At 37.0% G+C, this 26,897-nt stretch overlaps 1 long non-coding RNA gene across 1 annotated transcript; it reads left to right on the forward strand.

Annotated features, from left to right (window-relative positions):
• On the forward strand, nt 1–26,897 carry LOC113919380. Its single transcript, XR_003518975.2, has 3 exons — nt 1–3,484; nt 24,093–24,192; nt 26,717–26,897. It is a non-coding gene; the product is annotated as an uncharacterized LOC113919380 (long non-coding RNA).

The raw sequence follows: 26,897 nt of genomic DNA on the forward strand, positions 1-26,897 counted from the left end.
TTATGCTTGCTCTCTCTTGCTCTATCTCAAACAAATAAAATCTTTTTAAAAAAATAAAAAAATAAATGGTTTTTATTAATTAAAAATAAAGGTTTTGCATTGCATCAATAGTAACATGTGGACATTATTTGAGTAGTAATGTAATGGACCTAGAGTTTTTTAAATGCTCTATGTAAGTGTGTTGTTTGTAGTGTTGAAGACTTTGGAATTGATATTTATATCTAAAATTTGCTTCTAGCTCTGAAATTATCATTTCAGATATTTAAGGTAGGAAATACATAGGTATGATGTAGTGTCAAAACGTAAAGGAGTAGCCACAGTAATCCACTATATTTTATATTATATCTGTGACTGGATCTCTTAAGACATATTCTTCCTTGTTTCATCTTCTTTATGCAAAATGTCAACCTACCAGACTTGTGAATGTGAATGAGAGTTTAGGTATGTTTTGGGATTTAGAAGAACTGTGTAAATATAATCCTATCACTATTAACTTTGCCAGGTTTGGCCTATGAGTTACTTGACATTTTTATTTTTGTATGCTTATTTGGACGATTTATTTTCTGCAAATTATATTGTACATTTTGCCAGAATAATTGTAATTTTTCTTCAGGTTATTTTCATATTATTAGATAATGTTAAATCAGTATCAAATGTGACACATTGCTTAGATTTACAAATGTTACTTGGTGCTTTTATGTAATGAGAAGAAGTAAACAATCTCATACATGGTGATTCTCTCAATTTCTGACCTTTTAAAAGTGTTGGAGGCACTAGTAACTTGCTCAATGGTTACTTAGTCTGTAATGGTAATTCTTACAAGTGCTTAGAATATTTACATGTTCACGGACTGGTTAGAATATTTTAAACATTAGGAATCAGTAGTTTTGCAAAGTAACTGTCTACAAAAGATACTTTCGCAGTCATATAGAGTTTATAGGGAAGCCATGTCATTCAGAATTGCACTATATTCATGTATATATTGTACCAGCATGTATTGAGGGTCCTATTGTTTGCTGTACCCTTTCCTAAGGCTGAGATACAAAAGTGGAAAAACAAAATCCCTGCTCTAAATTAAAGACCAGCAGCCATGTGAATATCCCTCCAGATTGGTAGTTCTCACACTTGAGTGTGCTTTAGAGTCACCCGGAGGGCTCATTAAAACCGATTTCTGTGCTCTACCCCACAATTTCTCATTCAGCAGGTCTCAGGTAGGGCTAAGTAATGTGTATTTCTAACAAGTTCCCTGATGATACTAATGTTGGGTTTGGGCACTCTTTGAGAATCTCTGTTCTAAAGTATTACTCAAAAGAATCACAGTAACTTTTTTGTTTAGTTGATTTTTGTTGGTGGTAGCATAAGTGATTGTCCTGGTATGTTATATGCTATTTAGGATCTCTGGCTAATCATTGATACCATTCAAAACACTCCCAAACTTTTCCAGCTACTTACTGCCAGTTGACAAGTACTGCAAAAAGTCCATTATTTTTAAGTAGGCTATTGAGTGCTAAATCTTATACACAAGATTTTTAAACTAGGATTTCATTTTTGTGTCACAAGCCTAGTGAATTCAAGTGAAGAGGGAATATAGAAAAGTGCAATTTGAAAATTTTGTAAAGGTTTTTCACTTAAGTGATTTTCAACTTCCTCTACCAGTATGAGAAATGAAACAGTGTAATGTTTTTGTATTTGAAGATGCTTGGGGCGTCTGGCCAGCTCTAGGACTCTTTCTTGACCTTGCTGGGGTTGTGAGTTTGAGCCCCACGTTGGGTGTCGTGGTTATTAAAAAAAAAAAAAAAAAAAATCTTGAAGATGCTTATGCCTGACAGGTGAAGGTTTTAGAAAACTGTCCTGGTCTTTGCTTACCATCTTGGTAAATATGAATACAGTGACACTATTTTGATGGATTAAAATGATGGCTCAACCTTTCTCTTTTGTGAACTCGTCTTTTACTTTTCTAGATTGAAGATACAGATTTGATAAATACATTTTTAAGACAATGAGTATATTTATTAAAAGTAATTTTCTCTTGGTTTGCAGCTTCAATTTTCATTAATCATTTTAGAAAGTAATGCCACCAAGGAGTTCAATAAATGGAAATCATTAAGTAATTTTATGGTAAAAACTATAGCCTGGCTTATGAGACCTTACAAAGATTTATGCTACACATATGTATTATTCAGAGTCTGTTCAGAATTATGCAGTACATTAAAACAAATTGGTCCATAATGAGAGCACATAGTTGCAATATTGATTATAGTTCCTTTCAAAACTTTTTGACTATATTAGTGCAAAGAAACAGTCACCTGGTGTATAGCTTTCTAAATATCTGAGCAGGTATTTTCTAGAACCTTGTGTGTGTCTGCTAAGAATATCTGTGTATAGGAAATAAGAGAAACTTGTTTGTAATTTAGATGTCATCTGGGTGCCTCACTCTTGCTTCCCAAAGATTGCCATAGCATAACGGTTCTCTCAGTTTTACCAGGAAATCCACATTGACCAAGCATTTTGTGGTTTTTGTGAACTAGAAATGGGTTTGACTCAGAAGTTACATATCTGTCATCAAGGAAGTCAACTCATCTACCCTTTTATCTTTTAACTTTGCACCAACCTACCCCTCCCTCATTTTTTTTTTTTTTATTAAGAAGTCCGATTCCTTGCTCCATGGGAACCCTGGACTTAAGGATACTACTAGGTTTCTTCCCCAAGGTGGCTAATGAGAGTAAAACTTTGTTTCATCTATTTAAAAAAAGGTTAACATGATTAGATTTCCTATGCTTTTGTTTTTCCTGTTCAGGTATTTGTTATTTATTACTAGTTTTCTTCAATCAAGAAAATGATTAACTCCTGTGGCAGTACTTGGACACTGCAATGAATTATATTTCTACAAAAGTCAGTGCTTAACTTTATTTTTAGGTACACAAATAAAGAGAAAAAGGATAAAATTTGAAAAAGGAAGTTAATCTGTACTGAAGTTTTCTGATTCATATTGTGATTTCTCTATATAATAGTGTCCTCTTATATGAGGAGGAAACATTCCAAGACCCCCAGTGGAAAAGCACAGATAGTACCAAACCCTGTATATACTTTTTTTTCCTAATTACATGCATGTCTGCAGTAATTTATAAATTAGGCACAGTAGTAGGAGATTTAACAATAATGACTAATGAAAAATACAATTATAACATTGTACTGTAAATAAGGTATGTGAATGTGGCCTCTCAGAATATTGTACTCAATGCCTGTGATGATATGAGATGATAAAATGCTTTTGTGATGAGATGAAGTGAGGTGAATATCATAGGCATTGTGATGTAGCATTAAGCTACTAGTGACCTGACCATACTTCTGAAGAGTGTCGTCTGCTTCCAGACTGTAGGAAACTGAAACTATGGAAAGCAAAACCACAGATAAGGAGGACCTCTGTACTCCCTCTGCACCTGACCCCATATTTAACAACCCCAGTTATTATCCTTCTAGGCAGGTATAAAAACTTTAGATTTGTACTTGCTCTGTTGCTACTATTAGAATTACGCATGATGAATAATTAGGAAAATTCAGAAAACCTTATTTTTTTGTTTTCTTTATATTATGGTACATTGACTTTGACCTGGAGCCATTAAATCTTTTAAAATACTAGAGGAGATCAGAGGTTTTGGAAAATGACGTGCTCCAAATTTGGGGGGTAGGAACTATAATATGGAAAACAAGTATTCAGATTGGTAATTTCTGCCTTGCAATATAATATGCTTATATTTTTAGGAGGAATGTTTAGTTTATGTCCCAGTATTTGCTACAATGTCAGAGCTGAGGTAAACTAAGGTATAGTTAGGTTCATATTATGATCTTTTAGACCTCTGAATGGATGAGATGTTCCCTAGGTTGATTGAAATTATAGATCTCAAAATTTGAATTGTTTTGCAGCTACTTGTATCATATGGAAAAAGACTACCTGTCACAAGCAGTTTATAGTCATTCTTTTTTATAGATCATATAAGTATGATGTACATGTTAAGTAATTTAGCTTTTAAAACATTCAATTCTGGTTTTCTACAGTTGATGTATTGACAGTTTCTTGCAGTTTGGGCACTGCAGATAATAGCTGTACACAGTAGAACAACCCTCAGCTCCCATGGCACTAGTGTTCTAGACATAGAAGAAATTGAGTCAAAGTAATTTATGAGGTCATAAGGGTAGAGAAAATGACAGTTTCTATTTTAGATAAGACGACTAGAAAATACCCATCTCAGAAGACAAAGGGACATTGGTCAGTTTAGTTTGCTGATAAAAAACACCATTGTGATGGATGAAGTGGATGTCATAAGTCTACTGTTGGAGCTGTGCTGTTCAGTGTGGTGGCCATATGTGGGCTATTGAATCTTGGGGACTATTGAAACTAAGATTTTTAATTTTATTGTAATCCAATTTATCAATACGGTGTTTAGCATGTTGATAAAAGGTGAAAGATTTATGCGATCTGAAGAGAAACCAGAGTATTTGGAACAACTTGGGTATGCATATCTCCTTTTGCATCTTCAAAATAATGAAATCTAAATACACAAATATTGGAGAAAATATACTAGTTGAATTAGATGTGTAAAGTACAGAATTGGAAAGATCTGGTATGGGGAAAAGAATGTAAACTATCTCAATTTTTAATACGGCTATATGTTGAAATGTTATCTTTTGGATATATTGGGTTAAATAAAACACTATTTAGCTAATTTCATCTGTTGCTTTTTTTTTCTCTTTAATGTACTTAGAAATTTAAATTTTCTTACATTGCATTTTTCTTCTGGATAGTGCTGGTCTAGAGTAGTAACTTTGTCAAATTTTTCTTTTCCTTAAATGGATGTAATCTCAGAATCTCATTATATGGTGTAATTAAGCAGTTCATTTATTTTTATCTTTTTAAAAAATGAATAATTTGAGGTTGAACTTTAGAGTTTATGTATTCACCATTAGGTGTTAGTGAGATTGATTTCCTGGTAGTATAATTGCTTGGTGTTTGTGTAGGAGTGCAAGAAAGAAATTTGAATACCAGTTTTTAGGAAATAAATTGTACACATTAAGTTTACATTTATTCCTTTCACTTTTGTTACTTTTCTTTTGTGTTTATTTACTTCATAAAATTTTAAGTCCAAAAATTTTTGTCATACAAGATTTCTCTTAAAATCTTTGTGTGAAGTTTTTGTGTTCATTTATTTGTTTACTTCATTCTATCTGGGATGTCAGCTCTAGGAGAGTAGGGATCTTATGATTTAGTGATTTATCCTCATTTTATATTACATCCTCCTTAAATGTTTTTTAGTGAATGATTTACACCAGCCGAGGGCAACACATGGTTGTTGCCATGAGAATATACAATGAATAAAATATGGTCCTTGCCCTCTTGGGATTTAGAGTGTAATGGTTTTATGGAAGCAAAGTGTAAGACCAGTTGGTAGTAAGCAAGGGAATAGGAAATGTTCTGAAAACCTTGAAGCAAGTATTCATTTACATTGGGAAGACTGGGAAGAATTCACTAAGATGATAACTTTTGAGCAGGTCATAAAGGTGAGTAAGTACTTGCCAGCTGTAGGTTCTTTGGAGGTAGAGGATAGGGAGGGAGGGTTGGGGATGATGGAATGGTGTGGTCGGAAAGGCTAATAAGTGAACAGAGATCCTGATCCGTTAATAAGGAGCTGTCTAGGGGAGGAGGTAAGAGTAGGGCAGGGAAGAAGTAATGTTTAGATAAAATTGATCTAAGTTGAGGAGTTTTGATCCTTGCCTTTTAGGTGACTGGGTGTCAGGACAAGAATTAAATGAATCAGAAAGCAGAGACCACATAGAACATTGGTTCACTCCCACACTCTCCACCCCCCACATGATATTTGAAAGGATCTGTAGTGTCCATGATGATTGTTCTGATTCCAGACAGTAATTCAGAAGTAGAGTGAATTTAACAGACTAGTGTGTTGGTGGGAGAGGGAGAGATGAAAAGTGATCTAGGAGTTTTCTAGTTTGAATGATGGTGATGGTGGTAATAACCATTAACTGAAACACAGAAGGTAAGTGTGTCCAAGGGTCCAGGTTGGGGTATGTAGCTGCTTGAGGGAGAGAGGAAGGTTTTAATATTTCGATTTTGAGTACTTATGGTTGATAATATTGGGATTTTAAAACTCGTAAATATGTTCTCAAGGCACTGTCATTTGTTATGAAAGGTGACTATAATACCCTCCTAACTTGTCCTGCTTTTACTTTTGCTCTTGTAATTTAGTTTCCACATAGTATCTAGTGCATCCTTTTAAAATGTGAGTTAGATCATTGTAGGTCTCCTTTTTCAGATGCAGTAGCTTTCCATTTGAATTAAAACTCAAAGGGCACCTGGGTGACTTAGTTGGGCGTCAGACTCTGGGTTTCAGCTTAGGTTGTGATTTCAGAATCGTGGGACCAAGACCCACTTGTGCTCTCTTGTCTCTTTCAAAAAAAAAAATTTTTTTTTTTTTTTAAAACCCAACTATATTGTAGGCCACAGGGCTTTTATTGGGGGAGGGGGGATTTTATTTCATTTTTTAAGTAATCTCTACACCCAACATGGGGTTCAAACCCACAACCCCAAGATCAAGATCAAGAGTTGCACACTCTACCATCTGAGCCAGCCAGGCACCTCTAGGTTACAGGGCTTTATATGATCTGTTCTCAATCTACCTTTCCAGCCTCACATCTACTTTCCACCCCTTGTGCACTAAACACTAAAATTGTTCCTGTCTCCCCAGATATTTTTGTAGGTTTCTTAAGAGTCTTTCCCCAGTCGAATTTTCATTCCTGTCACTTTGTCAGTATATATTTACTTGCTTGCTTGTTGTGCCTACATTTTATTCATCTCTTTATTCATCTGTTCCCTGTTTTATAGCGCAACATTTGACACTAAGTGTTTCTTGAACCAGTCTGAGGGAAAATCGAGAAGAAAATCAGGGAGTAATGGCATAGATTTAAATGTAGTTTTCAGTACCCATTAAAGTGTGTGGATGAGAATCCCAGATTGCTTATTCATTCCCTAAATAGTTATTGAACATTTTTGTCTCAGCTTGTGCATATAATAGTGAAGAAAATAGAATTGGTCCTCACCTTCTTTAAGCTTGAAGTCCAGTGGGTGGCAAGAGAAATCATGGGAAGAAATGATAAATTCTTAGGCAATTTCATCATTGTATTGAGCGTCAGAGCAAGAAGAGCCAGTAGAGAATGTGAGTGAATAGTCCAGTTTTTAGTAGAATTAAGGAGAATATGTACCCTTAGATATGTCTATATAGAAATACATCTAAAAAGAAAGAACTAAAAGCAATTGGGGGTGGGGAGAGAGGAAATGTGAAGGGAGTAATTTGAAATGAATGGATGGAAGTCACACCTTACTCTGAGGTTGGAGAATTGATGAGATTGTTGGCATGGAAGGCAAATTTTTAACAGTTGGAACAATAAGGATTCTTAAATTTTTTTAATTAAACTCACAAGTGTATGTTTCGTGTATTGGGTGTCTGAAATACAGTGGTGTTTTGGTGTTAATGGAACCCCAAGCATTAAGGAGACCAGAGGAATTAGAAGGAGATATAAAAGCCTGCCTGAAGTGTCAGGAGCGGGCACCTGGGTGGTTCAGTCAGTTAAGTGTCCAACTCTTGATCATTTCTTGATTTTGGCTCAGGTCATAATCTCAGGGTTGTGAGATCGAGCCTGTGTCAGGCTTTGTGCTGTGCATATAACCTGCTTAAGATTCTCTCCCTCCCCTTCTCCCGCTCTTAAAATAAAAAGCCTCCTAAAGTGTCCAAATCCAATCTCTATTTCCAGAAAATCTGTTTTTCTAATTGAGTGAAGTGAAGGCTCTTGATTTTAAGTTTAGATATTTTTCTCTTACACGTTTTCTGATCATTGGTTTACATTGAAGAGAAGATCAGAAGGAGTAGTAGGACAGGTTGGCTGCAAAGAGCAACTCCTCCGGAAATATTCCGAAGGGTCTCATTAAAGTGCAGCAATTTCAGCTCGTTGTTGCTGTGATTATCCATATACACTTTTTGTATGTGACCATCAGATATACTTCTACAGACATGGAAGGTCTGATTATGGTAATTCTCTAGTAATTGAACTTTAAAATGACAGAGTGGTTAAGATTTCCAGGAGAAATCGTTCAGTAACACTTGGATGTTAGGAAGGGAACACCTGGTCCTCTCAGTGGCTTTGATACGTAACTTGGGTATTGTATCAAAAAGAGCTTGAAAAACTATTCTGTACAAATACTGGGAGAGAAAAGGCATGTAATACAAAGTTTGAAGAAACTTTATCTCACTTGGTCTTTTATTAACAGTTCCTATTTAAGAGTGGGTAATTATTCCAATACTCTAAAGGGCTTCTCAAAGGCTACCAATTCCCTTCCATTCCTTTATCATGGTCTTTGAGTTAACATTTATTACTGTTTGTTTTGATGGTTTATAAGGATTTTTAAAATTGCCTATAAAAGAGGCATTATTTGCTTTTCTGAATTGCCTTTACAACGATTTGAATTATTTCTAAGATTAACATTTTTCTTAGTTAAATAGTAGACATTACTGAGCTCCTGCACTTTGGTTTTTATCTTTATGTATTTTATAGTAAATGCAGATTGATATAAGGAAGAAAGGGAATGCCACTGAGTCTGGGGACGTCAATAAAACAATTTTCTGTTTTGCCATTTTTTCCCTCCTTGACTTCAGAGCTGTTGAAAAGTTGGGAGATAAATGTCTGAGTGCAAGGGTGCCTGGGTGGCTCAGTCATTAAGGGTCTGCCTTCGGCTCAGGTCATGATCACAGGTCCTGGGATCGAGGCCCGCATTGGGCTCCCTGCTCGGCGGGAAGCTTGCTTCTCCCTCTCCCGTACCCACTGCTTGTGTTCCCTCTCTAGCTGTGTCTCTGTCAAATAAATTAATAAAATTTTTAAAAAATAAAAAAAAAATGTCTAAGTGTAGTATTTGGGAATGACTTAAAAATTTTCCAATTTACATTATGGTACAGCTTTAATAACATGTTACAGTGGTACATGTCATCTAACATCTACAAGGAGGACGAATAAATTGAGTCAACTCAGGTTAGCCAAAGTTCTAAGGTAATTTTTTCTATATAGCTAATATGTACTATGTGAAATACAAGAGTATGTGTATGTGTTTTTTGGTTTTTGGTTTTTTTTAAAGCCCAGAGCCGGGTTTGAATTTACGACCTGAGCTGAGATCAAGAGTCAGATTCCTAACTGACTGAGTCACCCAGGTGCCTTTAAGTGTATTTTAGTATTTACTTGAACAATAGTTAAGTTTTCTTTCTACTCAATAGTGTGGAAAGAGAATTGATTTTTAAGACCATTAATTGCTGTTTGAACTAATTTTTATAAGTTTTTCATAAATTTTTTCCCCAGCATTCAGTATCTTCACCATTTCATTAGAATTTCCCATGCTCATCATCCTACCTTTAGCTCCCCTCATCCCAGGATTCTCCCTGGAGGCTCGCTTTTTTCTGCTCCAATCTGAGCTATTGCTGTCTAGAACAGCTGCAGCAAACTCTTCCTGACAGAACCTCAGTGCTCTTCTGGATTGTATGTGCTCTTAGCTGCATCATCATTAAATGAACACTTGAGAATTTGGCAAGCAACTATTGCTTTCTTGTTTGTTCTTTAATAGTTATTTTCTTTTGGATAATGCTTGAAGATATGCACACACAGTGGCATGGGTGCTAGTACTACAATGAGTTTTTTGTTTTCTAGAATTTTATCACGTCGTTAAATATAACTTAGGTATTAAAATGCTAATTTATTTTTTAAATGATCTGTTTTGTTGTTTTTTTAAAGATTTTATTTATTTGACAGAGATAGCAAGAGCAGGAACACAAGCAGGGGGAGTGGGAGAGGGAGAAGCAGGCTTCCCGCTGAGCAGGGAGCCGGATGCGGGGCTCGATCCCAGGACCCTGGGATCATGACCTGAGCCGAAGGCAATCACTTAACTGAGCCACCCAGGTGCCCCTAAAATGCTAATTTAATGTATGTGCATTGTTGCTGTCATAATTGGATATATGTATACATGTATTTGGTCAATAAGATAAATGATTATTTTTTATTTATTTTAAAGATTTTGTGTATTTGACAGAGGCAGCGAGAGAGGGAGCACAAGCAGGGGCAGTGGGAGACGGAGAAGCAGGCTTCCCGCTGAGCAGGGATCCCAATGCGGGGCTGGATCCCAGGACCTGGGATCATGACCTGAGCTGAAGGCAGACACTTAACAACTGAGCCACCCAGGTGCCCCAAAATAAATGATTTTTAAAAAATGGATAGGGCCTATGAATAAATTGTAAAGAATTATATCATTGTTATATTTGGGAAGAGCCTAAGTTAGTATAAGATAGAAGTGGTCATAGATGATGAATCACTAATTCTACAGTACGTGCTGTTGACATGGAACATCAGTTCCATTCATTAAGTATTTGCTATATTGAAGACTTAAAGCAGCGAATGTGGGGTAGATACAAGGTGTTCCTATTATTGAGCAATTCCAAACCCTAGTGGCAGAGGTTGGAATACAGTAACAATAATTATGATACAGTGATGAAGAAAAGGTCTAAGGGAAAACAAGAAGATGGTAAACATCAGTGGGGCAGCACCTTTGAATAATTTGAGACTTGGATTACGTTTACATGACTTGGGAGGCAGGCAGAAGAAAAGGAAAAGAGCACACATGAATATAAAATACATCTTGGAATCTTATCAGTAAAAATGCATTTTGGTGTGATTGACTTGGAGCATCTTATGCAGTAGGTCATCACGTATTCCATTACCCATTTAAAAATAAATAACCTTCTGTGTGTTCAGCTTAATGGTGGTGATCAGTATGTTTGGGTGACTTCACTTACTACATATGAGACTTGTCCAAAATTAAGTGTTACAGAGAGTTTGGAGAGGAGAAATGAGTGGAAGATAAACTAATTGGGAAGGATGAGGAGAACGTTAAATGACCATTCAGAACAAAAGGGGGAGAATTGTTTATCTTAATGAGTATGTCCAAGGATTTGGCGAGGTAGAAGTGCCTGAGTATCATCTTCAAGATGAATTAAAAATTGTCTTTGGGAGCAGGTGCAATCAAAGAAGACCCATTATGAACAAAGACTGGGAGCTGATAAATGTGCGTGAGGCTGGTAGTAATCCACAATTAGAGTAGAAAACTAATCAGATCTTACTCCATGGCAAGATATTTTGGAAGTGTTTTGGCCAGAGAATGGTGGTGGTCAGGTTTGTATTTTAGTAAAACTACATTGTGGGAAGGGTGCATTTGTAGTAACTCAGACTGTGGGTAAGAAAACCGGTTTTTATATGGTATTTGGATTGGAAAGGAGGAATATAAGACCCTAATTAATTACAAAGTGGTCAGGGCTTTGTGGTTAATTGGTTGTGGGGGGCTGTTATCTGGAAGAAAGCAAGGATGACTAGTTTTTAACCAATGGCAGGTGGTTTTGGTGCTACAGCTTCGAAGAATAAGAGCAGCAGATCAGGATGGAAGGCTTCAGGTTCTTGTGACATCTAGTAAATGTTTTCAGCATGAAAAATTGTGATGCTTAGGAAAAGGTCTTGGCTCAAGAATTTTGTTGTCAACAAAGTAAGCAATAATTGATAAATGAAAGTATGAGAAAAATAGTTCACCAGTGCAAAATTTATATAGGTTAATGGGGCTACCATATCCTCTATCCACCTATGTAGATGGAGCTGTTTAGGTAGACTTTGAAGGGCTCGGTGAACTGAGTTTCATACTGGAATACATTTAATCCATAAATACTGCAGTTGTGTGCATTAGTTACAGAAACAAGCCTGTTAAAGAAATGGACATTTATTAAATATTTCAATCATATTTGGTCAGTGGTCAGCAGAAGGAAATTCGGAAACCAGAGGTAGACTAACTTGTCTTACTCCTCAAACTTAAGTTTGAATTACCTAAGTAAGCCCTATATTATAGCCATCATTCAAATACTTGTTTGAAATCTAGAAATAATCCTTAGCACACTATTGTACTTTAGAAAGCATTAACACCTAATAAAAATCAACTAGCCTTCAAATACTATTGATACATAAACCACACAATATATTTTTGAATTATTTGAATAATATGCATCTGGTATGCAGACGTGGAAATACAATATGCTATGTAGTGAAAGTAAATTTCTCCATGCTTTGTCTACCAGTCGCCCATCTTCTCTGTTCAGGTGTATTCATTGTTATTTCTTGTGTATCCTTCCAGAAGTTTCTATGTACTCACAGGCATATTTGTATACATTCTTAATGCATATGCAAGGACACTGTACACACTTATGCCATTTACTTATTTCCTCCCAGTATTCTGTTTTGGAGATTGTTCCAAATAAATGCATATGTGTGTGAGAGAGATCCCTTGTTTTTACACCTCTTGCTAGGTCATTGTTAGGTATGTTCCAGATCTTTTTTGGTCAGTGATTAATTGATGTTTCCTCTTCCCCCCCCGAGCCCCCCCTCCCCATTATATGCTCTAAAGTATGTCTTTGGGCATGTATTATGAAGCATATATATGAATGTATATATAGGATAAAATTTCTACCAGTTAAATTGCTTGGTCACTGGGTATATATATTTTTAAAGTTTTTTTTGGAGATTCCTTATCCTAACTAAAGACAATGAGAATTTAACTTTATTCCCTGTAGTCCCCAACCAAATGCATGAAGTCAGTAAAGATCAGAGATTAATAAAATCTGATGGGATTGTTTTAGGTAATAATAGTAAGTTTTAGAATAAAAATCATGTAATTGCACTTGGAAGAACTTTGAAGTGTAAAGCTGGCTAATAAGAATTCTGGGAATTAGAGACCTAAAGTCTTGTGTCTTAAATATTAGATCACATTAAATAGTTGCCTGTTTAATTAAATAAACTGTATTAATGTCTTTGAGAGTTATCAATAGGTTAGATTTTTTTAAAAAAAGATTTGGAGAGAGAGAGAGTTGGGGGGGAAGTAGGAGAGAAGGTGAGAGAGAATCTCAAGCAGATACCTTGCTGAAAGTGGAGCCCAGTATGGGGCTCGATCTCACAACCCTGAGATCACGACCCGAGCCAAAACCAAGAGTCAGATGAGCCTCCCAGTGCCCCAATATGTTAGATTTTTAAAATGACATGGTGAACATGAACAGTTTGCCTTATGAGAGGTATTACACTGAATTTAATATGGCTTAGTTTTTTTGTGATAGAGAAGGAGGGCATGAGACTCAAATTCAGAAATTTTTCATTTAAAAAATTTCCACAGTTCTGCAGTGGTGGGAATGGGCATTAACTTTGCTGTGCCCAAATAGCTAACTTGGATTTTGTTTCTTAAATATCAAGAATAGGAAGAACCAGGGGCGCCTGGGTAGCTCAGTGGTTAAGCGTCTGCCTTCGGCTCAGGTCATGATCCCAGGGTCCGGGGATCGAGCCCCGCATCAGGCTCCCTGCTCCGTGGGAAGCCTGCTTCCCCTTCCCACTTCCCTGCTTGTGTTCCCTCTCTCGCTGTGTATCTGTCAAATAAATAAATAAAATCCTAAAAAAAAAAAAAGAATAGGAAGAACCATACAATTTTCTAGAAGAATTCCCATCTTTGGTGTTCATATTACAATATCACTTTGAATTTCAAATCTTATATTATTTGGAAGTACTGGAGGGAGATAGATACTTCATTTATAAACCAAAAAGGATGGAGGCTCTAAGCTATATTTTAGATTAGCTCTACTTAGAACTAATAAAAAAAATTAAAAGACAATTCTATACATTCCCAAGGAATTGTGTTTTTTTTTAAAGGATTTTATTTTGAATTTGGAATTGTGGTTTTTATTCAGCAAATTATTATGTAAATTTAAAGACTTCATAGCAAAATGAAATGATTTTTTGAATAAAAAATATCTTCAGATAGTAACTTTAAACAATTATGTATACATTGTTTGCCCAAGGACTTAAATGAGCAGTTTGCTGTTTGCAGAACCCAAATCTCCTTGGTCAGAGGTCATTTATTCCACCTATATACTTCAACATTTGTCATAATTGTGAAGTATTATCTCTCCAAGGTATGACTGGAGAATAAACATTGTTTTGTTTCACCACATATTGTAGTTACTAGACTTCTTAAATATTTGTTGAGCACATACTGTAGCAGTACTAGGGACTATTCTGACTGTTCTAATAAACACGGGATACAACTGGGCTAGGGAAACGGATGTGTCCATTTTAGTTAGGATGGTTGGGAATGCTTCTCTGAGGGGACACTTGAGCTGACTGATACCTGAATAATCAGAAGGAGGGGACTTGCAATGTTGGAGGTGCTGAAGGTGAACCCAGTTCAAACTGAGGGGTTTATCATTTATAGCATGGAATAGGAAAATGTCTTTTGCGGCTGGAATTAAGTGAACAAGGCAAGAGTGTTTCTTAACCCTTTTTTTTTCCTTAATTGACCCCCCCCATGGCCCCCATGAAATTTTTTTGACCCCCCTCATGAAATTTTAACTCAGCTATTTGTGTACTATAAATATATCTGTTATATCTATGCTTTTATACATTAAAAGAGATTTTTGCCTTCCACTGCTCCCACCTTCAACTAATTTCTCCCTCTTGGGGGCAATACTACCCCACTGAGAACGCAAGATGTAGAGCAGTGTATGCCGTAGTGAATAGTTGAGATTTTTTTTCTTGATGAGAAATCATCATGAAGGCTTGGGTCAGGTAGTGACATGATACAGTTTATGTATTAGAAAAGAATTTTAGCTACTCATGGAGACTAGACTGAAAGAGAGCCAGAATAAAAAGTAGGCATGCCAATTAGACCAGTAGAGAGGTGAAAGGTAATGGTGGCTTGGTCTTCAAAGATTATTGTTAAAGAGATAAGGAAGATTAGAGAGACCAAAAGAGGGGAGAGAATAAATGGATGTAGCATTAATGGTCATAAAGTATGTCTACATATGATATTGATGAAAGCTTGGGGAATAGTGTGCCCTCCCAAGTTACAAAGAGAGGTTGCCTATAGAACCCAGTGAAGTGAAGGAAGGAAATGACCCTTGAGAAATGAGAAACTTGTCTGATTTTTACCCTTGTTAACATTTGAAGTTTATTTTTCAGTAGATTATAACACAGTTTAGAATGGTCAAAACTCTATTTATTTCAACTTTCTGTTTTTTATTTTCTCAGTAGGAATGTGCCCCCATATTTTGTGCCTCCCATTCCAGACTGGGAAGTCTTTAAAAGCCTGCCTGTTCTTTTGTGTTCTGCTGCAGTAGTTGTGGTTATTAGTATGTGAACATTTTCAGTTAAAGTTTCTGTTAGAATTAAATGATTCTTACCTAATAGACAATTCTTGGACCCTCTGACTTATTGAGGGTTAGTATTGTGAATTCCCCAAGGCAAAAGGACATACAGGTGCTTACTGCAATTTGTTGAGTCAGTGAACAGGCTGTTTTTCCAAGATCATAATGGAAGTTATTAGCAGAACCCAAATGAGATTTTATACCACAGTTTTGTCTCAAAATTGAATGAATGCAAAATTACTGGGAATGTTTAACAAACCCTGATGGTGACTGAAAATGGGAAATAGCATAAGTAGCATAAATGGTTTTAAAAAGGAACTGCAGAGGGGTACGTGGGTGGCTCAGTCGGTTAAGCATCTGCCTTCAGCTTAAGTCATGATCTCAGGGTCCTGGGATTGAGCCCTGTGTCCAGCTCCCTGCTTGGTGGGGAGTCTGCTTCTCCCTCTCCCTCTACCTCTCCCCACTGCTCATGCTCTCTCTCTCTCTCAAATAAATAAATTAAAAAACAAAAAGGGACTGCAGGGAGTTCTGAGGTTCACACACCATTCAGATCCTGTAACTCCTTGCCAAGGGGAGACATGAAGGCCTCCTGGGCTCTGATGAGACACAGTGCAGTGCATCTGGAGCTTTTGCTGATTGGGAGTATGTTGCATTTACAAATGATCTGGAGGCACAAAACGTTTGAGAAGTGAGATTTATGACTTTATTTTTAATGCCTTGTTTTTGTGTTTTTTGGTGTTTCTGTAGCCTAATTTCTCAAACACAGTGGTAATCAAACAAGAAATTTTGCACATTTTTAAAATGTGACCAAAATTTTAAAAAAAATTTTATTTAGGGGCACCTGGGTGACTCGGTTGGTTAAGTGTCTGCCTTCGGCCCAGGTCATGACCCCAGAGTCCTGGGATCGAGCCCCCATCTCGGGCTCCTTGCTCAGTGGGGAGCCTGCTTCTCCCTCTCCCACTCCCCTTGCTTGTGTTCCCTCTCTCTCTGTCAAATAAATAAAGAAAATCTTAAAAACAAATTTAGTTATTCATTTATTTAGAATGTGTGTCTGAGTGGGGGGTGGGCAGAGGGAGAGGCAGAGACTCTCCAGCAGACTCTGCGCTGATCCTGACACAGGGCTCAATCCCAGGACTCCGAGATCATGCCAAGAGTCAGAGGCTCAACCCACTGAGCCCCCCCAGTGACCAAAATTTTTAACTTGTCTGTTTTTAGAATTTTCAATCCCTTTTTTAGAACATGTGTTGGCATCTTGTGTCCAGGACAAAGTATTTTCTTCAGTGATTTAGTTGAGCACCTGTTTTCTACCCTACATTTAAATAAATTTAAATAGATAATCAACAGATAACAGTGCAGATTATACTTGAATGATGTTTAAGTAATTTCTCCCCAGTGTAACATTTGATATTTACTGCATGTGAACATGTAGTGGATTCTTTTTTTTAATTTTTTTTTACTATATATATCTTTTAATTTTTTAAGTTAACATATAATTAATTATTTGTTTCAGGGGTACAGGTCTGTGATTCATCATTCTTAACACCCAGCGCTCACCACACCTACCCTTCCCAGTGTCCATCACCCAGCCACCTCATCCCCCCGCCCCCCAGCAACCCTCAGTTTGTTTCCTGAGATTAAGAGTCTCTTATAACTGGTTTGTCTCCCTCTCTGGTTTCATCTTATTTCATTTTTCCCTCCCTTCCCTATGGATCCTCTGCCTTTCTCCGCATATCAGTGAGATCATTTGATAATTATCTTTCCCTGATTGACTTATTTTGCTTAGCATAATATCCTCTAGTTCCATCCACGTCGTTGTAAATGGCAATATTTCATTTTTTTGATGGCTGAGTAATATTTCACTGTGTGTGTGTGTGTGTGTGTGTGTGTGTGTATGTGTGTATGTGTATGTGTGTGTATATACCACATCTTTATCCATTCATCTATCAATGGACGTCTGGGCTCTTTCCATAGTTTGGCTATTGCGAACATTGCTGCTATAAACATTGAGGTGCATGTGTCCCTTCGGATCACTACATCTGTATCTTTGGGGTAAATACCCAGTAGTGCAAATTGCTGGGTCGTAGGGTAGCTTTATTTTCAACTTTTTGAGGAACCTCCATACTGTTTTTCAGAGTGGCTGCACCAGCTTGCATTCCCACCAACAGTGTAGGAGGGTTCCCGTTTCTCCCTGCAGTGGATTCTGCAAGAAGTGTTTTTCTTAAAGTTGATTTATTTGTTCTCTTCAAAGTAGGTAACAGTAACAGTTATTTTGTGTGGTTTTAAGTACATGGTGAAAAATAGACTTGAATATTATTTGCTAGTTAATTTCCAGTGCTTTTTTCATTATATATATGAACATGGTTGATACATTAAATATCAGTTTACTTGAAATACTGAACTTTTTAAAGAAAATAGTGCAAGCCATACAGGTAAGTTCGTAATAACCATCTTTTGAACTAAAAATGCAATTTATTTTACTGTACTCCAACTTGTTTTAAAAAACTTAACCCTGGGGCTCCTCAGACTCTTGATCTTAGAGTTGTGAGTTTGGGTCCCACATTGGGCATAGAGATTACTTAAAAAAAATAAATAAATAAAAAACTTAACCCTGATTAAGCAATGATCAAGGATATGTTTTCTTTGGCTTTGGGGCAGGGGTGCTTGAGAAATCTTAGGTGATCACAGGAGGATAGTGTTGGTTTTTTTGTTTGTTTGATTGAAATGCCTTTGTAGGAATTTGGGGACGAAATTAAGTTGGAAATTTTTCAGTGGTGTCTTTCAGTCACAAGCCATTGTTGACCTCATCACATTGCCTTGCAAAATATATACAGGTCTGGGACATTGAAACTGAGTTAGTGGGCGCCTGGGTGGCTCAGTCGTTAAGCATCTGCCTTCGGCTCAGGTCATGATCCAGGGTCCTGGGATCAAGCCCCACATCGGGCTCCCTGCTCTGTGGGAAGCCTGCTTCTCCCTCTCCCACTCCCCCTGCTTGTGTTCCTGCTCTTGCTATCTCTCTCTCTGTCAAATAAATAAATAAAATCTTAAAAAAAAAAGAAAGAAACTGAGTTAGTTATAACTTTTCTTAGAGATTTCTAAGAATTAATTATGTATGATAAAAGTCACCAATTTGTACTTACTGATTTCATATGAGTGCTTGACCTTTGGAGAAAAGATGGTGTGTGTATAATATATATCTTATATATATATCACATATATATATCAGTAAACTTTTCCTAAAAAATCTGGTTGTCCTCAATAAAGCTGAAAAGCCTAAATATTTTTTCTTTAATATTTTCTAGATTTCAATGTTATTTAACAGTGTTTATAAATTATTCTTACCTGTTTACTCAAACAAGACCTTATTTTATGTACTTATTTCTTAATTTTGAGTTCTAATCTTTTTCTGATTCTTTAATTTAAAAAAACTTCAAATCCCGGGGTGCCTGGCAGGCTCAGTCTGTGTAACATGTGACCCTTGATCTCAGAGTTGTGAGTTTGGACCCCACTTTGAGTGTAGAGATTACTTAAATAATCTTGGGAAAAAATAAACCTTAAAATCCTGCTTTTTAAAAATTTGGAATAGCCTGTCAGTTAAATTTGTGAGTTTTGTTTGGTTTGACAGCCTCATTTTTCATAAACCTATCTAAGGGGCTCCTTTCCACGCAGTACGTCCTGCATCAAAGCAACCACTGTTTTATTTTGATGACCACAGATTAGTTCTGCCTGTTTTTGAAAAATGTAAATGGAATCATAGAATGTATACTCTTTGCATCTGGCTTCTTTCATTCAACATAGTGTTTTTGAGATTCATCTGTGTTGTTGCAAATATCAGCAGTTGGTTCTCTCTTATTGCTGCATAGTGTACCATTAAGTGAATATGCCAAATTTTTTTTATCCAGTGTCCTGTTGATATATTCTTGGGGTAGATTCCACTTTAGGGTTATTATGAATAAAGCTGCTATGAACATTCTTGTACAAGTCATTCACACATTACGTTTTTCTTGGGAAAAATATCGGAATGGAATTGCTGAGTATAGGGATGTGTATGTTTCTCAGAAACTGTCAAACAAGGGGCGCCTGGGTGGCTCAGTTGGTTAAGCGACTGCCTTCGGCTCAGGTCATGATCCTGGAGTCCCGGGATCGAGTCCCACATCGGGCTCCCTGCTCAGCAGGGAGTCTGCTTCTCCCTCTGTCCCTCTTCCCTCTCGTGCTCTCTATCTCTCATTCTCTCTCTCTCTCTCTCAAATAAATAAATAAAATCTTTAAAAAAAAAAAAAAAAAAAAAAAAAAAAAAAAAAAAGAAACTGTCAAACAATTTTCCAAAGTGTCTGTCCTCCTTTATACTCCCATGAGCAGTGTACATGATTTCTGTTCTGCTCTACATTCTTGCCAGCACTCAGTATTGTCAAGTCATATTTGTTTTAGCCATTATAGTATGTAGAGGTGTATCATTGTGGTTTTTAATACGCTTTTACCTAGTAATTTTTCATATACTTTTTGGCTATGCGGATACCTTTTTATTTGAAGTATTTTTGCCTTTCATACCCTCATTGCTAGTCCTGCCCCCCCTTATCTGAGGGGGACACTTTAGAGAACCCCAGTGAATGCCTGAGCTGTGGATAGTACCAACTCTTAATAAATAACTGTTTTTTCCTGTATGTACATAACTATGATAAAGCCTAATTTACAAATTAGGCACTGGAGGAGATTAACAGCAATAACTAATAATAGAACAATGATAACAGTATATAGTAATAAAAGTTATATGAGTGTGGTGTCTCTCAGAATGTCTTACTGTACTGTTACCTTTCTGGTGATGATGTGATACGCCTACGTGATGAAGTGAGGTAAACAATGTAGGCGTGGTGAAGTAGCATTAGGCTATTATTGACCTTCTGACACAACGTCAGAAGAGGATCAGCTGCTTCTGGACCACCGTTGAGTGTAGGTAGCTGAAACTAAAGAAAGCGACACTGTGGGTAAGGGGGAACGACTGTCACTAGGATGTGTGGTTTCATTGCTATCCGTTGTAAAACTCCATCTTTGTATAACCTGTGATGTAAAAAAACGATTAGAATTCTGGAAAGCCAGATGTTGAGAATGCAGAATTGAATGTTCATATTATGGACTTCTGCTTTTTGTAAAATACAGCTGGAAAATAGAAATTATTATGTAATTGAACTTTTTTAATGATGTCTGGCATGCTAATGTGGGTAGAAGATACATGGGTTTGATTAAAAAAATCAGTTTGTCTTAAAGATTTTATTTATTTGAGAGAGAGCACAGGCGGGAGAGGAGCAGAGGGAGCAGGACAAGCAGGCTCCACACTGAACGCAGAGCCCAGTGTGGGGCGCGATCCCTTGACCCCGATCATAGCCTGAGCCAACACCAAGAGTCAGACACCCAACCGATTGAGCCACCCAGGTCCACCTTATTGCCAGTTTTCAATCCAAAAGAGTTGAAAATTTAAAATGTCAAAATTCTTTGTCTTTCTAACTTCCAACTGACTGTTCAGTTAACTGGAACTGTATTCTGTTATATCATTTGTTCATCAGTTGAAATTGTATTAAATCAAAAAGGATGAACTTGTAGAAGTATTGTCCCTTGTTTTAGAGATTTGCTACTTTCATGGGTGTTTACTCATTTCCTTGGGAGATGATGGCTTTTGAATTTTTGGCCTAATTTCTTTGGATATATTATTCACGTAATCACACACTGTTTGCCTATACTCTTTGAAGATATATTATTATTTTCATTTTTAAAGATTTATTTTAGAGCAAGAGAGTGCATGCTTTGCACAAGACAGAAGAGGCAGAGGGAGAGAGTGCCCAAGCAGACTCCCCACTGAGTGAGCAGCCCAATGTGGAGCTCGATCCCAGGACCCTGAGATCATGACCTGAGCTGAAATCAAGAGTTGGGACACCTAACCAACTGAGCCACCCAGGACCCCCAAAGATACATTCTTTGTTGCCTTTTTTTTTTTTTTTAAGATTTTATTTTTTTATTTGACAGGGACACAGCGAGAGAGGGAACACAAGCAGGGGGAGTGGGAGAGGGAGAAGCAGGCTTCCCGCTGAGCCGGGAGCCAGACGCGGGGCTCGATCCCAGGACCCTGGGATCATGACTGGAGGCGAAGGCAGATAGCTTAACGACTGAGCCACCCAGGCGTCCCTATTCTTTGTTGCTTAAAGCGAATCTGTTAACATTGAAGTAAAATTATTTCAGTAAGGACTCGTTACATATTTTCACTGTTGTAAATTGCCTGTAATAGCATTCGGTTTATTGCTTTAGCAGCCAGTAGTGTGGTCTTTGTCATGAAAGCAAAGGATCATATTAGTTTGTGAGCTCTATTCCATATAAGCTCTCTCTGATGGTAATGTTTGATAACATGGATATCCTCCCACCTCCATACCTCAAACTTCAGAACATATGCTCCTCAGAAGGGAAACCCTGCTGCAGAGCATGCCAATAAAGAATGTGGCTCTTTCATGGTTGATAACATGGGAATCTACTTCAGAGGAAATCATTACCTTTTACGTTGATTTCTGGCAAGGCATTTTCAACATGAGCCATTGCTAAAATCCTGTTTCTTGGGTATTCACAATTTGTTGTAATTTGAACAGCTTTGTAGAGTATTGCCCCACTTCTATGCTTGCTGAAGTATCTATATTTTATACATTCCTTTCTTAGAATGTACTATCATAATTTATATATTATATAATACAAATTATATGTAATGTAAGGATTGTGTACTCAGTGGAAAAGAATACCTTCTCTAACTCAAAGAGGGAAGAAAGGTGCATTGTTACATAATTGACTTACGAATTGGCCTTCAATGTTTTATTCTTTAAGAAAATCATCAGAAAATATTGTATGTTTCTGACTAATAAGGGTGTGGTTAGAGGAGCCGATTTTCACTCTTAACAACTCCTATGTTTTGGCATGGGAGGGTAAAATCAAACATGAACTTGTACGCAATTTTTATTGACTCAGTTTTATCCTAAGATCGAAAATGGACCACTTTCATCCAAAGTGGTATCATATAGTCTTTTACAGTTGTGCTTTAAGATTTCAATTAAGGGAGACCTTTTCTTTTAATGTAATTATTGGCCACCCCCAATATTTGACAGTATCACTTTGATAGAGACAGCTGTTCTTCAGCATCAGAAAATATATGTATCAACTGTCTAGGACTTTACAGACTTTAAATCCAAATTAGGAGTATCATGGAATGGATGTACATGTGTAGTAGCTCACTGTAATTCTTTTATTAGTGGTGATTACATTCCAATGTACAATAAACCTGGTCACTTCTTTGTAAGACCACTTTAAACAGAATGCTAGTGATTTCAAATATTGAATTCAGATATTAAGCCACGCTTTTAAAGACTAAATATTGGCAACTAAACTTGGATAATTCTAGAGATTACCTTTCTAGGTTTCAATATAGGCAATGAATGCTTTGTAAATGGCGGGTTCACATTTTTGAAAAGTTGAGAAGATAGAATTTTAATAGTCTGGTTGTGCAGTTTGGTTTATGCGTTCCATTCTTGTCTGCCTTAACTTTACTAAAGGCAATATAATTACAGAAGTACAAATATATACCAAACCAACTTTATTGACAGATAGGATCCTGCATAGTAGAATGCTACTTGTAGGTGGAAATGTATAAAAGATAATATTTTGTTGATTTTTGGTATGCCTTGTTTGAAAAAATATTTAAGGTTTTATAACTGGGACCATGGGTCCTGTTGGATCATTTGGAATCCCCTTAAATTACATGCAGAATTTTGTGTTCATATTTTTTTTACATGCAAATTTGGGGGTGGGGGGAACTGTTCATATTCCATCCAATTTTCAGATGTATTTGAGACCCAAATGGGTTTTGCAAACTGTACTAATTTAGGGTATTTCTAGTATTTGCGGGTCATGTACCCTAATAGTTAAAAAAAATTGATCACAAATTTGAATATTTATTTCTAAACTGTAATTGTGTACTCTTGTACTATTCAGGTATGTTAAAAGAGACACTTTATAAGGATGAGATAATACACCTAAAACTGTATTCCAATGAAAAGTCTGGGGCTAGTGCTCTCTCAATAACATTGGCCCAAGGAATTACTAGGATAGGTAAGTCTTTTTCTGATGGGGCACAGCTGACATATTTGTGTACCCTGCCCTGGTACAAGCAGAATAAAATGTTGCAGATTAGGGTAGGGATCAGGATCCTATGTAGAATTTTGGATTATAAGATTTCAAGCAGTGGTGTGCTGAGGGATCAACAATGTAGAAAAGAGGGCCTGCCTATGGAAATAAAAACTAAGGATTTAGCAAAATAATATTTTAAAATTATTAGCAGACTTGGGAAACTCAACTTCTAGGATTTAGTGGTGTAAATTTACACCATTCATAAAATTGAACTGATTTTTTTTTTAAAGAATTTATTTGACAGAGACAAAGTGAGAGCGGGAACACAAGCAGGTGGGAGAGGGAGAAGCAGGCCTCCCGTCGAGCAGGGAGCCCGATGTGGGGCTTGATCCCAGGACCCTGGGATCATGACCTGAGCCGAAGGCAGACACTTAACGACTGAGCCACCCAGGCGCCCCAAATTAAACTGAATTTTAAGTCTGTTGATGTTCTCTAAGAAAATGAATTCAAAGGAAAATCTTTATCGAGTGGAAACTGATTACTGTTAAGAACTTTATGATTTAACACTTCCGCCATTTTACTGATTATTGAAACTGGCTAAATTTGATTTTTTTGTATTCCTAGGAGGGCGAAAGAAAACATGGATGAAGCTTCCTGAATTTCGGCTTCTGGCATGAATCAAGTTCAGAGACTAGGAAGTGCTGGTGTCATTATTTCCTTTCAGGTGAGTCATTGTTAAAACATTGTTCCTTGCTTCTGTTTCCTTAGCCATACTTCCTGATCCTGACTTTGCTGACTTCATGAACATATGTCATGGTCCCCATGCTTTGAGATAGTGGAATGTTAGTGAATAGTTTACAGTGGGAGCTGAAACCTCTGCTTCTCTGCCTGTATTAAGGGACCCCCAGGGTTGCTGCTCTTTTCTCTGAGCAAAGTTGGAGGCTAGTTTTATCTCCAGATTGCCCTCGTCTTTCTTCACGGTTAGTTATTTGTCTTCAGGTAAAAATGAACTGAAGAGTAGAAATGACATATTAAACAGGTCTTTACTAAGAAAAGAAATTCCCTCTTGGTGTTTAGTGATCCCAAGTCTAGAAGTCTTAAGTTCCTTGGAAAGTGTGTAATCCTAAAAATGGTTTAATATCATAAATTCAGATCCATACTAGGGATACTAGCTCCATATCTTCCTTGCTGCTTTCACTCCCTGCTCAGCAGGGAGTCTGCTTCTCCCTCTGACCCTCTTCCCTCTCGTGCTCTCTCTCTCTCTCATATTCTCTCTCTCAAATAAATAAAATCTTTAAAAAAATTTTTTTCTATAAACATTTACATTGTGACCTTCAGGACAGAATTCCAATGATGGTATACTGGCATCCTAATAGATCCAGAAAGTATTATTTTAAGGGCATTTCTTTCCTAACTACTTTATCTGGTGATGATAAACCATCTCTTCTGTTCTTGCTACTTACATGTGTGGTCCCCGGGACCAGGAGAATCAGCCTTCTGGGCTTCTTGGCAGTGCAGAATCACAGAACACACAGCTGACCGAGTGAATCTGCCCATTTTAACACAATCCCAGGGGATTTGAATGAGTACACATTGTGTGAAAAGCACTGACATACAGAAACTTTGAGAAATTTCACCCTTTTAAAGTAGCTGATGCTGGTGCAGGACAAAAATGTGAGAGCTCTGTTTTGCATTCTATTATCCAGCTCTAGAAAATTAACTTTGTGTAATAATTCTCAAAGCTGATCCCTAGACTATCTGGAAGCTTAAGAATGCACATTCTCAGGTCCAGCTACTGAACAGAAACTTGTGGGTGGGATCCAGCAATGCAGTATTTTATTTTTAAAAGCCTCCAGGTAGGGGCGCCTGGCTGGCCCATTCAGTAGAGCATGTGACTCTTGATCTCTGGGTCAGGAGTTAAAGCCCCACGTTGGGTATAGAGATTACTTTAAAAAATAAGGGGGCGTGGTGCCTGCTGGGTGGTTCAGTCGGTTAAGTGTCCAACTCTTGATCTCAGCTCAGGTCTTGATCTCATTATGGTCTTGAGTTGGAGCCCTGCACTGGGCTCCATGCTGGGCATGGAGCCTACTTAGAAAAGAAAAGGAAAAAAAAAAAAAAAGCCATCCAGGTAAACTATTTTTTCTTTTTTTTTTTTTTACAGGTAAACTGTTTTCTATTGGAGAACCACGAACCTAGGGAATTACTAAAAAATTAGAATTGCCTTTTGAAATTAGAAAATTACTTTGTAAATACTCTGTAGACCTTTTGTTGGTATTAAATTTTTAAATTGCTGGGGCGCCTGGGTGGCTTGGTCGTTAAGCGTCTGCCTTCGGCTCAGGTCATGATCCCAGGGTCCTGGGATGGAGCCCCATGTGGGGCTCCCTGCTCGGCGGGAGGCCTTCTTGTTTCCTCTCTCGCTGTGTCTCTGTCAAATAAATAAAATCTTAAAAAATATATTTTTTTAAATTGCTTTATTTGTAAGCCCCTTAAATAAAATTTGAAGAAATAATCTCAAAATACGTGGGAAAGGGGAAAAAATTTAATGTGCGTAGGCTAACTGTGCCACAGATCCATGCTGTGGCATTTTGTGCCTATCAGATCTTAAAAGCTTGTCAAGTGGATCTGTCATTGGAACTTTAGGATTTTGAAGTTAATTTGGTAAGAGATGAATAGTGTTTATTTAAAATAACTGCTTTTCATTACAGATTTTCTAGTTAGCGGAAAAGAAAGTCATTTCAGGAAGACACTAACTTTTAAGTTTTAGAAGTTAATAAAATGCCCAAGTCTTATTAAAAATTGGGTCTCTTCAGGTTATCCTTTGAAACAGTGGTTCTCATGTTTTCAAGGGGCAGCAGAACCCCCTGGAGGCTTGTTAGAACAGACTGCAGACCCACCATGTGTGATTTAGAGGGCCTGAGAGTTCTCATTTCCGACAGCTGGTGTTGCTCTGGGGCAGGGACTGCATTTTCAGAACCACTTTTTTTTTTTTAACATTAACATATTTAACTCTTCCGGCACTTAATCTCCAAACGAGCTCACAACAAAATACTAATTACAGAGGTGGATTACTGAAGAAAATTTTATAGGTACAATGTGTTAATTCAGTTCTTGAATATTTTTTAGGTCTGTTGCTCATTGACTCTAGCCTAGCAAATTATTTTCTTTGTAACTGAAACTTCTGTGTTTCCGGTGGAAAATATACAATAGATATTAATTTGCTAACAAAGAATTTACCTTTTTTTTTTCAGATCATTTTGTGGGAGAAATGCTTTTAAGACACAGGAGAAACAAGGCAGAAAACAAATTTCATTTCATTTGTGAATTTATTACTCCATACAAGCAGCTTATGGATGTATGAGTAATCCTAACATTTGACATTATGCCTCATGGAGTTTTCTTTGGTTAAAATAATATGTGGAATAATGCAAA

The sequence above is a fragment of the Zalophus californianus genome, chromosome 3 (genome assembly GCF_009762305.2).
Source record: "Zalophus californianus isolate mZalCal1 chromosome 3, mZalCal1.pri.v2, whole genome shotgun sequence".
Lineage (NCBI taxonomy): Eukaryota > Metazoa > Chordata > Mammalia > Carnivora > Otariidae > Zalophus > Zalophus californianus.